The sequence below is a fragment of the Xiphophorus couchianus genome, chromosome 19, assembly GCF_001444195.1.
Source record: "Xiphophorus couchianus chromosome 19, X_couchianus-1.0, whole genome shotgun sequence".
NCBI classification, from domain to species: Eukaryota; Metazoa; Chordata; class Actinopteri; order Cyprinodontiformes; family Poeciliidae; genus Xiphophorus; species Xiphophorus couchianus.
Window position 1 is genome coordinate 19,608,331 of NC_040246.1, and position 11,660 is coordinate 19,619,990.

Genomic DNA, 11,660 nt, shown 5'->3' on the forward strand with positions numbered 1-11,660 from the left:
GGTACCAACAACAAATATGCAAAACGCATGTTTACATAAAAGTAGAGTGGATGGAAATACAATGGTGGTGAAAAAAGAAGAATTTATGTGCCATATTATTAATGTTACAGTACAAATGAAGAAGAAAAGTGATAAAATAAAAGCAATTGTAACAGCAGCTGAAAAGTTTTTAGATATGAAAGAAGTCCAAGCAGACCAGATTCATACCATTTTGAGTGTCACTGAAACAACAGAAAATGCTCAGGATTAGAATCCAAGCTTTTATAATGGTTCTACATATTCTTCAATGGAATGCCAGAAGTTTAATAGCCAATGGACAAGAATTTAAAAAGTTTGTTTACGAATTAGAAATAATCCCAGATATAATATGTGTTCAAGAAACATGGTTAAAACCTAACCTAGATTTTAAGATTCCTGGATATAGCATAGAAAGGCAGGATTGATATAATGGTAGAGGAGGAGGATGTGCCACTTTAATTAAAGATGGAATAGCTTATAAGAAAAACCCAATGAATAAAGAATTAGAATGTGTTATTATAGAATATTTAATTTAAGAAAATATGGAAATATTTAAATGATAAATTATTATAATCCATGTAAAAATCTTGACAGTGAAACGTTTAAGGAAGTAGCAGGGAAACTACATAGAAGTGAAGTATGGTGTGGTGATTTTAATGCCCACAATTGTCTTTGGGGTAGCAGGAAAACAGATCATAATGGTAACATAATTGAAGAAATAATGGATGAAAGGTCATTAGTTTGTCTTAATAATGGAAAAGGTACAAGAGTAAATATACATAAGGATACAGTTTCATGTCTTGATATTACATTAATATCTGATTGTCTTGTTAGTTCATGTGAATGGGGTGTAAACTGGGAGTCTACCCTAGTGATCACTTTCCAGTGAGTACAATAATTAATGACAATATAAACAGGCAAGATGATTTTGTATTAACAAGACGGTGCTTCAATAAAGCTAATTGGCTAAAATTTTAAATAAATTGTGAGAAAACCAGTCATATGGTTACATTAAAACGCAACATTGAAGAATGTACAAGTCAGATAACATATTTTAGCATTATTACATATTTTAAATGCTGCAAATTCTAGCATACCAAAAAAAAAAAGGTAAGAAAAAAGTAGTTCTTTGGTGGAATGATAAATGTAGTAGAACAGTTAAAGATTGTAACAAGGCATTTAAAATATTACAGATAAATTTAACATCCGAAAACCTTATTGAATATAAAAGGAAAAGAGCAATGGCTCGAAAAACTATAAATGAAGCAAAAATGAAAACATGGAGAGAATATTGTTCCTCAATAGGTTCAGAAATAAAATTACAAAATGTTTGGTCAATGTTTAGAAAAATGACTGGAAAAAGGAATGATGTTAAAATACCATCCTTAGGTAGAGGTCAGGAGATATTAGTTTTAAATAAAGATAAGGCAGATTTATTAGGTGAGACATTTGCTGCAGTTCATAGTGGCAAACATCTTACAGACATTCATAGACGGCAGATGATTCAAAACCTTGGAAATCATAAAAAATATATTGGAAAAATGTCAAAAATATATGTCAACATTAGACATGAATATAACCATGAAAGAAATTAAAACAGTATTGAAACGGACAGGATACTCGGCTCCAGGGGAGGATCAATTATGTTACGCTATGTTTCGAGAGATTCCGGAAGTAACATTGAAATTAATATTAAAATTGTTTAATAAAATATGGAAAGAAGGTTTAATACCAAATAGCTGGAAAAGGACAACAATACTACCGTTTAATAAGCCAGGGAAAGATCCTATCAGTCCAAATAATTATAGACCAATAGCTTTAACTTCTCATTTAAGTAAATGGATGGAGAAAATAATGGTCAACAGATTAGGATATGTTCTTGAGCATAAGAAATTAATTAATGGATATTAGCGTGGCTTTAGAACAGGGAGATTAATAATGGATGCACAACTAGAGTCAGTAATGACAGAGAAAGCTTTAAAAATGAAGGAAATAATGATTGTAGTATTTTTTGATATAGAAAAAGCATGATTCATTATGGAGAGAAGGACTACTTATAAAAATTGAGCAGATGGGAATAAGTGGGAAGATGTATAATTGGACAGCAATTTTTTTGCTGGATAGGAAAATAAGAGTGACGATTGGGAATGATTATTCAAAAAAAATTAATGTAGAAAATGGAATACCTCAAGGTAGTGCAATTAGCCCAATTTTATTTAATATCATGATTAATAATATTTTTTCTGATACTGATGAATGTATAAAATCTGCACTATATGCAGACGATGGGGCCATATGGATGAGGGGAAAGAATATAAAACATGTGGTAGGAAATAATAAAGCAATTAGTAAAGTAGAAAAATGGTCTTATGGATGGGGTTTTAAATTATCAGCAAGGAGGTCTTGATTTAAGGTTATTACAAATAAGATAAATATTGATATAGGAAAAATAACATTATATGGACAGCCTTTAGAAAGGGTAACAGAATTTAAATATCTGGGACTATGGTTGGATAGTTCTTATACATGGAAAACACATGTAGATAACTTGGAAACTAAATGTAAGAAAGTTATAAATCTACTAAAGGCTGTGGCTGGAAATAACTGGGGTGCAGGTAGACAGTCATTATTAAACATACAGTATATAGGGCTCTCATGAGATCAATAACAGATTATGGCAGCTTTATATATGGAGCAGCAGCTAAAACAACACTACAAAAGATAGATAGGTTACAGAGTAGGGCTTTACGTAGTGAAAACGACACCTATTAATGCTCTTTTAATAGAGACTGGAGAGACTCCACTGGAAATGAGAAGAATAAAATTAGCTCTAGTATATTGGATAAAAATTTAAAAGTAGTAAGGAAGAAAATGTAACTTCAACAATTAACTGTTGGGAATATTCAAAGTTCCAGAGTAATGGATTTGGATGGATTGTAAGTAAATTGATTAAAATGTATGGATTAGAGGATAAGAAATTAGCTCAGTTTAATCCGATTAGTGTTATTCCTCCATGGTTATTTCCTGAGGTAAATGTAGATATGAGACTTCTTAAAATGAAAAATGATTGGAATTTAAATGAAATAGGGATAAAGACCGGGATATATTTAAGAAACTCATATTATAATTACCTTAAAACATATTCAGATGGTTCTAAGAATTTAAAAAGATGTGTGGGAATAGGAATATATACGTATATACCAGAGTTTAAAAAATATATTTCTAAAAGAATATCAGATCAACTATCAGTTTTCACAGCAGAAGTGGGGGCAGTTATATTAAGCTTACAGTGGGTGGAGGAGGTGCGACCAGACAGGGTGGTGGTATGCACAGATTCCAAAGCAGTTTTCGAAAGTATTCAGGGAGAAGGAAAAAAATAGGAAAGATTTAGTATTAGAAATTCAGCACAGTCTATTTAGATTATGTAGAGGTGGCATTGATATTTGGTTTTGTTGGGTACCAGCACACGAAGGTGTAAAAGGCAATAAAAAGGCAGATAAATTAGCAAAAAGGGCTTCAGAGGGGGCAATAACGATTACAATACCTTTTGGGAAAGGGGAAGGGAAATCACTTAAGAGTTAAGAAATGGAAAAATGGAAGAAAAAGGTGGAATGAAGAAAGTAAGAAGATCATATAAAATACAAGAGTAGGTACTAATTAGAAATATTAATGAGAGAAACAGAAGGGAAGAAATAATAATGATTAGATTAGAAGTAGGTCATACCTATTTAAATGACCTTCTATATTTAATAGGGAGGAAAAATAATGATAAATGTGAAAGATGTGGAGAGAAAGAAAATGTAGAACACGTATTAATGAACTGTAAGACATATGAACCTGAAAGGAAGAAATTGAGAAGAATGGTTGGAAGGACAGGTCAAGAATGGACTTTTAAATTAATATTGGGAAATGAAGGAAACATAATGGATATTTACAGATTAAGGAAAACATTATTTATTTATCTTCCGAATACAAAATTAAAAATAGAATTTGATACATGTAAAGTAATGCTGCTACACACTCGTGTACAGTAGGTGGCGGTATGCACCTTAAAGTTGCTTGCGATCCGCCATAATGGGAAAATAAATTCCCCCGCTGTCAGTTATGTTGAACTTTTGTAACTGTAGAAGCAATTTTCACGTCCGTCACTGCGCTTAAGACAGAGCTTAGTCTTCTCTTTCTGCACTAACCTAGTTTTCACCTCGGATGAGCGCCGATAAGTTGTCTTTTTAGCCGCTTAACCTCACGGCCAGCTTAGCTAGGTTGGTATCGTCAACTTAACAAGCCTTCTTGTGTTGGCTAACGGTCAACCGTCCCCAGGTCTGCTGGTATTGCTCAGCAACCAGAATTATATGACTTACTTTACTGTCCTTCCTTTTCAAATAGCGACACTTCGCTCTTCTCTAATTAATGGCGTTTTGTTGTTCTGCTTTTGACCAAAAAAGGTCTGCGTTAACTCCCGCTCTCCATAAACTCAACCGACGCTCGGACTTCCGGTTATGAAGGAAAGGCGGAGAGACGGGTTTCTGCCGTGTGTGCCGAATATTACAGTGTTTGCAGTGATTATTCTGTTCACTGTAAGAGAAAACTCATCAGAGATCGTCTGACTGTTGCTGTTGGAGAAATATTCAACATCACCCATTAGGAGAAAAAGGAAAAAAGATCGACCAGCAAGCTAAGAAAACCCGAGATCACAGAGCCGTTGGCGGTTGGGAACCGTTGGCTGCTAACGGTCTCACCTTACTGCGAGGAAAAGGACAACTTAGCAGTCAAAATAAGTTGTTTCTGAGTTGGGTGTTTGGACATGGCAATAAGAGACGGCAGGATTCTGGTTTGAAAGCAGTGTCGGATGTTAATTCGGTGATTGTTGCTATAATTGTCAGCGACAAGCGGCTGGGGGGAATTCCGAAAAGAACCAACCATTAAACGTTGTATGAAAGTGAGGACGCTTTAGAGCGGTTACCCAGACAAAGCAAAAATAAAAGAAACAGTAATTTATTGCATGAGATACAGACGAGACGGAGAGAAGTAAAAAACCAATAGTTGAGACTGAAAGAGAGAGAAAAACAGGCGGAGTGAAAGAAAAACCCAGGTGGGGAGCCAGTGAAATGGCTTATTAAAACGTCTCTATTTAAACTGGACTTCAGCCTAGTATGAACAACTTCTGTGAAGCCAAAATATACAGACTTTCACAAACCTTATGCAACTGAGAAGCCATAAAGTTTATAAAACAGCAAACAAACAAAAAAAACAAACCACTTTCAACAGGATACTCTCACTCTGCGGAGTAAACTAGCTTGCAAAGAAAAGATGAGCGAGAAAGGAATAAAAGAAGAAAATAAGTGGAAGACCAAGACACCAGTCACTCCTCAGAACAAGATGCATGAAGCTGAGTGAAGCTGACAACCCACCCACGTCAAAAAAGTCAGCAAATAGTCTGAGTGGTTAGTGCTTTGTTTGTGCCGTTAAAATTCTCGTTTGTGCAGCTTTGGTTTCTGAAATATAAAAAATGATTTTTTAGGTCGTCCAGAGTTCACCATCCCCCCCATCTTGCTCAAAAACAAACCAAAGTGGGCTACTTTGTTAGTGCTTCGTTTGTGCCGTTAAAACTGTCGTTTGTGCAGCTTTCCCTTATGACATATGTAAAGTTATAATTTTGGCTTATGTCACCATCCCCCGATCTTGCTCCAGAACAAACCAAAGTGGGCTACTTCGTTAGTGCTTCGTTAGTGCCTTTAAAACTGTCGTTTGTGCAGCTTTCCCTTATGACATATGTAAAGTTATAATTTTGGCTTATGTCACCATCCCCCAATCTTGCTCCAGAACAAACCAAAGTGGGCTACTGCTCAGTTTGTGCCGCTTTCCCTTATGAGATATTACATCATTTTCTTTCAGACGACAACTGACTTCACCTAAATTGATGACTGTGGCCTGCGCTGGACCTGTGAGCTACATAACCACAAAGTATGTTAATTGTGCAAGTTAAATTCTGCAGATTTTCAGCTGTTGTACAATGTGTACCTTCTTTTGTTTTGAACTTCAATAAAAATTTAGAACAATAAGAAATTTGTCTCATTTCAATAAATGTTTTTAGATAGTAATATTTTCTCACCAATATAACTCTCTCCACAATAATTGAATCCTGTCAATACAGCACATGCGGCCGTAACGTAATGTGTATAAATTATATGACTGTTCAACTGTGCTTTGGTTTCGGACGTGGTTTGAACAATTATATTCACATTGTTGATGGAACTGATGGTGTCCTGTTAAAATAAAACAAATGGATGGGTCTTGTAACTGTTTGAACTACACTGAAATGTTGTGTAGATGTGGCCTCTGTCTCTTCCTCTGCAGGGTGTTCAGGCTAAAAGATTCCCCAGGGGCCTGAGCACCTTATAAAGGTTCCGGAAGAGACCAATGCAGATGGAAGAGGGGAAGTGATAGAACTATGCATTTTAGAAATTTAATGATTGGATTTATATTTATAGAAAGATATTTTTAGAAATGAAATGGCTGCTTAAAAATTAAGAGCATTTGTTAATATCGTGTTGAAGATTTGGTTGTTTTGTCAAGATTGCTTGAGTATATGCATTTTGTCCTACCCCATTTCTTGGTGGGGTTGTTAATTGGAGCAGCCAGGAACTATACAAACCTGCATGTTGGCCACATTGCAGGTTGGTAGGTGTGGTTGCTGCTGAGACCCATGGCCATTGTAAGCAGGATTGTCTAAATGTTAAATGTTGGAGAATAAACACCCGGTTGGTCTGCACCATTTCTCTGCCTCAAGACTCCTCTGTAAACCAGCTGCTAAGGGCCATTCTAACAAACCTCAATTGCATAAAAACACCAAAACCAAGACTTACTGTCATGTTTAGTTCCAGTTTTCTAACCCACATGCAGAACACCACAGGAGAGCAGGAATTAGTTAAGAGGATGTTTATTAATACAATAAGGCAAGAGAGGTCAGGTGAGAATAATCCCTGGGGCAGGTTCAGAAGTCGTCGGTACACTGAAGGACAGTAAAGGGAGATGGTGAGTTTGTGGCTGTTGGAGATGAGAGCAATAAAAAATGTTGAAGACTGATCTTACTTGTAATGATGGAACATTCCTTTGGGGAGAGAGTTGACCGAGGGCTCGGGATTATGAATCCTTTGTGTGGGTCTAGAAGGTGAACCGGGTTCCAGAGAGTGGCTCAATCAGAGAGGTTCCGTGTGGAAATGTAGAGGCTGCGGTGGAGGGCGGACAGGTAAGTTCAGGCGTGGAGGAAGACAGAGGAGCAGTCCAACTGCCAGCTGGAGAGTCCAGGAGCAGTTTGTGATCAAACGGAGGAGGAAAAGGTGGGACTCGGGCAACCAGTGAGTAATAATCCACGGCGTCACGAGGAGGGGAAATCCAGAAAGCCAGAACGAGGTCTTCTCGAGGAGAATACTTGGCATCATGAGGAAAAACCTGAGAACAGGGAAGCATCAAGAGTGATCACAAAGAGTTCTTCTCGGATAAAGCTCAGAGTACACTCAGGCAATGAAGTGCAGACAGTCAGCTCCTCTTAAGCCTCACTATGATTGGATGATGAAACACAGGTGTGCTTGAACCACAGAAAACAGCCTCTGGTGCCATCTGGTGGATGAAGGGAGGAGCCACAGACCAACAGAGAGAACAGAAAAAATCCACAAAAGGGAACAAAAACCCCGGTTCCCAACAGTACCTCCCCAGCCCCCACCCCAACGGTCGCCACCTGGCGGCCGAGACAAACAAGAAGGGAGCGAAGAACGATTATCCTCAATCAGAGAAGCGTCAAGAATAAAAAAACCTGGGACCCATGAGTGATCCTCCGGACCGTGGCCCTCCCAGTCGACGAGATACTGCCAGCCGACAGCAGTCCACGATCCAGCGGACAGTGTAGGCAGGATGCCCATCCACGTCTTGGGCGAACCCAGGACCTTCTTGCTGCAAGGCAACAGTGCTACCAAATGCGCTGCTGTCCAGGACATGGGCTGATGAGCAGATGTGAGTGGAGGGAGTGGAAGCAGACTGAGAAGGGATAGAGAAAGTGGCAAAGGAAAGGGGGGAAGATTACACAAGGAGAAATAACAAAAATACAAACACAAAGGAGTAAGTAGACTAAAGGAACCTAATTAGAACAAAGGAAAATAACTAGAAACAAGAAATAAACATAATTAGAAACACCCATGAAGAATGTGGAAAACAAGGCAAAATTACATTGATTTAAACGGAATATCATGGGAGGACAACCAAACCTTCTGGCCAGGAGTGTAGGTGGGAGCCTGGGTCCGTCTCCGGTCAGGGAGGCGCTTGTTCTGGGTGGAGGTGTTATTGAGGGCATCGATGATGGTTTTCCAGATGTTCTTGCAGCGGCAATGTGATGTTGTACAGATGTGACAGCAATGTTGTTCTCATGAGAGGAGAGCAATTGTGGCTGGTAACCTAGAGAGACTTCGAAAGGAGAGAAACCAGTGGCTGCAGAGATATGACTATTGTGAGCGTATTCAACCCATGGGAGGAAACGGCTTCAATCAGAGGGATTGGAGGAGGTAAAACATTAGAGAACAAAAAAAAGCAAAACAAAGACAAACTGGAGAAACAGGAAGAGCACAAGGATGTCGGCAGCAGAGTAGAAACCTTGGTGGATGCTGGCAGCAGAACGGGAACCAGGAGGCCAATGGGACCCGCAACAAAGCCCTGGAAGTTAGCCCGGAGACCAACGAGACGCACTATGAAGCCCTGGAGGTCAGCCGGGAGACCAACGGGACTCGCTATGAAGCCCCGGAGGTAGGCCTGGAGACCGACAAGACTCGCTACAAAGGCCGGGAGGCCAGAACAGGAGACCGACAGGACTCAATACGAAGCCCTGGAGGTCAGCCCGGAGACCAACAGGACTCGCTGCGAAGCCCTGGAAGTCAGCCCAGGAGACCAACAAGACTCAATACTAAGCCCTGGAGGTCAGCCCGGAGACCGACAGGACTCTCTACGAAGCCCTTGAGGTCACCTGCAGACCAACGGGACTTGCTATGAAGCCCTGGAGGCCACCGATAATCAACCATGAAGCTTGGAGCCGTCATGACACTTCTTTCTTTAGAAGTACCATATTTCAATCCAAAACCTGAGAGTGCCTGTTAGGTACATTTTGAGAAGTATATTCCAGGTGCCTCTGATCAGACGTCTGAATACAGTCAGCTGATTCTGTGGCTGGTCTGAAACCAACTGGTTGTCTTTGTGCTTTTCCTGTTCAGATTGCTGCTGGTTCTGCTCTTCCATTCTGTCCCTCAGCCATTTGTTCAGCTGTTCCACTTCAAGCTGCAGGTTAGTGTTTTCCTGCTCAAAGGTGGTGTTCTTCTGCTCCAGAGCGCTGTTGTCCTGCTTCAGAGCGCTGTTCTCCTGCTTCAGAGAACTGTTCAGCTGCTTCAGAGCGCTGTTTACCTGTTCCAGAGCACTGTTGTCCTGCTTCAGAGCGCTGTTGTCCTGCTTCAGAGCGCTGTTTCCCTGCTCTAGGGTGGCATTTTTCAGCTCCAAAGTTTTGTTTTTCTGCTCCAAGAGGGTTATTCTCTGCTCCAGGACGGTGTTTTCCTCTTCCAGAGTGGTTTTTTCGTTGTCCAGTGCGGCCTTTTCATCCTCCAGGGCAGTATTTTTCACCTCCAGAGTAGTGAGGGCTAGCAGATGGGTGGTTTTTTTCCTGCTCCTGTTGCCTTCTTCTCAAATTCAGGGTGTGATCCAAGTCTCTGTTTTCCTGCTCATGATCAGAGTTTTGCTGTTCCAAACGGTTTATTCGTCGCTCCAGGACGCGATTTACCCGCGCTGAATGAGAGAGTCTCTCCCTCTGAGTGTTGTTTCCCTCTCCTAATGCGGATATTATCTGCCTCTGCTCGTTGTTTTCCTGGTCTATAGAGGAAATTATCCGCTCCAGCGTGTTGATTTGAGTGGCGGTTTCCTCCTCCGAGATGGTTTTTTGCCGTTTTAAAATGCCGTTTTCCTGATGTAGTGCGGTGTTTTTCTGCTCCAGTGCAGTGATTTCCCCTTTCAATGTATCTTTTTCCTCTTCCAAGGCAGAGGAAATCACTGCACTCCAGTGCAGTGTTTTTCTGTTTCAATGTGTTATCATCTTTTAAAGTTCTGTTTACATCAAACAGTTTTTTTAATTCCTCGTCTTTCTCAAGTGCAGCTTTTTCTGCATCCATTACTTTGATCTTCAGCTCCTCATTTGCGTTAATCAGCGACTGTTTCTCAATCGACAGCATGTTGTCTTCATCCAAGATGCTATCGAGGTTCTCTGTCTCTCTAGCCACGGTCTGTGGTATTTCTTCATTCGAAGAATCAGAAGATGAAGAATTGTTGAGCTGATTCACCTTTGATCTTCTTTGTCTGAACAAAGTCTGCCCCATGTTTTCCTTTATTTGCTTGTTAATATTTTCCTTTTAATCTTGAAAAGCTTTAGTTTCCAAACTCTTGTTAGGAGACAATCCTATTTGCTTTCTCTCTCTCTTCTGCAATGGTTCTGACTGAAGAACTCAAGAGTGTGATGCTGCACAAGAAGCACTCTAGCTCTTTGTGACATCAATATGGGTGATGTCCCGCCACAATTTAGCTGACCTTAACAAATCTTGTGTTTGAGTTTCGTAATTATCGTTACACTAAATGTTTATATGTGTGTAATAGGCGTTACTGTCGGACCTACAGAAATACGGATCGCGTCCCGTTACGAAAAGGATGACAATCCTACTGTGCTCTTCGCCCATTAAAATTGTAGACACTATATCAAATACAAGTATATGTACAGTTTGGTAGGTAACTGGTATTTTGGATGATGTTGTGATGACAACAAATTTCTTAATCAATTCATAAATGAAGTCACCTGAACAATACAGTAGCTGAACAGAATGGGGTTGTGGTTATAATTAATGTCGGAAGTGTTCACAGCCCCTCTTTGAAGCATACAAGGCAGCCATATTAGCTTACTACATTAGCGGTAGCATCTCCTGAAAAATTACACTTTACTAAGACTGCCTGTCTCAGTCTCACCTAAGACAACATACAAACAACCCAGAAAGTCGCCACCCATCAGTTCTCTTTAAAGATTCTAGACTTGGCGCAAGTGGTATTTCTTTTTTTAATAAAACAGGGGAAATTGGGTGAGAGGCAGCGGGGAGGGGATGGGGGGGCTAGGAGGTAGCAAGAAGTAATCTGCCAGCACTACATGGTGTAAGATTAACAACGGCCCAAAACCATGTTTTAAATCAAGATTTAAGATAATGTATCAAACTTCATGCGCAAAATAAAATATACTACAGAAATATGAAAGAATTAAACTCTCCGTTGGGTTTGCGTTCGCCTCCATCCATGGTCGCCAAACTGGGTGATGCTGCTATTTCTTCAATATGACGGTTGCGTCACGTGATTAGCTGGGAGCTGGAATCTGACATCCATTGCTAATGTCTGTGACCTGAAGTAACCAGTGACCTCGCCATTTTTACAGAGAATTTTTAGACGATGAATTTGAGACAGTGAATTTGAGCAAGTTGAATTAGAGGACACTGAAAATATTGCATTTGAATGTTGAAAAGTTGAATATTTTTATATGCCGAATTTTTTAACACTGAAAATTTAAACTGAAAAAAATAGTTTAA

The 11,660-nt window shown here is 39.6% G+C and overlaps 1 long non-coding RNA gene across 1 annotated transcript; it reads right to left on the reverse strand.

Annotated features, from left to right (window-relative positions):
- Nucleotides 1–6,941: 6,941 nt before the first annotated feature.
- LOC114133829 (uncharacterized) lies at nucleotides 6,942–11,196 on the reverse strand. The gene is made up of 3 exons (XR_003593285.1): nucleotides 8,280–11,196; nucleotides 7,111–8,052; nucleotides 6,942–7,030 (listed from the first exon to the last, which is right to left on the reverse strand). It is a non-coding gene; the product is annotated as an uncharacterized LOC114133829 (long non-coding RNA).
- Nucleotides 11,197–11,660: the final 464 nt, after the last annotated feature.